Genomic DNA, 1,754 nt, shown 5'->3' with positions numbered 1-1,754 from the left:
GAACATTTCCATCAAATAGTTTTGACATAGTTATAACACAACTATACTTTCTATTATATTCTGGAAATGAAATGTTTTACTTGTGATGTGACACTGTAAAATGTTTAAACAATGTCTAGTCTATAAAATGGTGTGTGAAAATAAAACAATATCTATATAACAGCATATTTATGTTTGAAATAAGTCTAATGAATGTTTAGCAATGTAAATGTGTTGGTAAATTGTGTATTAAATACATAAATATCAGAAGAATATTATTTACCAGAGTCAGTTATTGGGTTTTGATTTCGGCTTGAAGTCTTTCTATCTCAGAAATATTCTGTGAGTCTGCTTCGCTCGAATAGCAATGAAAATATGGCAACAGTTAAGAGGATACTTATAATATATCAGGGAGTAGTAGGCATTGCCTCCTCATGTGTGTGTGTGTGTATACATCTATTTGTATGTATGTATATATAGATGGAGATACACATTTATACATAAATGTCTGTGTGTGTATATACATTTCTATGTGTGTATAGCTGTAGGAGTGTCTGTGTAGTAAGTAGCTTGCTTACCAACCACATGGCTCTGGGTTCAGTCCCACTGTGTGGCACCTTGCGCAAGTGACTTCTACTATAGCCTCAGGCCAACCAAAGCCTTGTAAGTAAATTTGGTAGATGGAAACTGATAGAAGCCCGGCATATATATATGTCCCTCATAGCTTTGCAGTTTAAGAAAAGAGACTGATACAATAAGTACTAGGCTTACAAAGAATAAATCCTGGGGTCAATTTGCTTGATTAAAGGTGGTGCTCCAGCATGGCCGCAGTCGAATGGGTGAGAACTTTAAATGATATCAAAATTTGTTACAAATAATAAATTTTCCTGAAATAACACAACCTTCTCATAAATGCACACACATATATACAGATATGCCTATTTTTATATATGTATGTGTGTGTGTGTATGTGTGTGTATATATATATATATATATGTGTGTGTGTGTGTGTGTGTGTGTGTGAATAAAAATATAAAAATAAATATAAAAAAGGGTTTTGTATGATTGTGTATAGAGGAATATATTATTTAAAAGAGTTCCAACTCTGTCTGTTTTTTATATTTTATTTATATTCTTATAAAATTAATGTGGGATATAGAATATGGAATATATAATATAAATAGTAAAATGAAATGAAGTATTGAATGTTTTATTGAATATATGAAATATTGAGTATTAAATATATAAGGACTAGTATACTTTCCTGCCTCATGGCATTCATCGGAAAGTATTCTAGTCCTTATATATTTAATACACAATATTTCATATATTCAATAAGACATTCAATACTTCATTTCATTTTACTATTTATCTTATATATTCCATATTCTATATCCCACATTAATTTTATAAGAATATAAATAAAACATAAAAAACAGACAGAGTTGGAACTCTTTTAAATAATTTATATATATATATATATACATACGCATTCACATGTTTATATATACACATGTATGTATATATATATACATGTATGTGTAAAAATCCAGGTTTCATGACAGTAACATAACTATGGTGTTACTGTTGTGAAACTGGCATTTCTTATGCTACCAGGAACTAATATGTATGTGTGCATATATATATATGTATGTATGTATGTATGGATATATATATATGTATGTATGTATCTATATATATATGTATGGATATATATATATTATATATGTATGGATATATATATATATATATATATATATATATATATATATATA

The sequence above is a fragment of the Octopus bimaculoides genome, chromosome 28 (genome assembly GCF_001194135.2).
Source record: "Octopus bimaculoides isolate UCB-OBI-ISO-001 chromosome 28, ASM119413v2, whole genome shotgun sequence".
Taxonomy (NCBI): domain Eukaryota; kingdom Metazoa; phylum Mollusca; class Cephalopoda; order Octopoda; family Octopodidae; genus Octopus; species Octopus bimaculoides.
The sequence above is the reverse complement of the archived record's forward strand: the minus strand, read 5'-3'. Positions refer to the sequence as shown.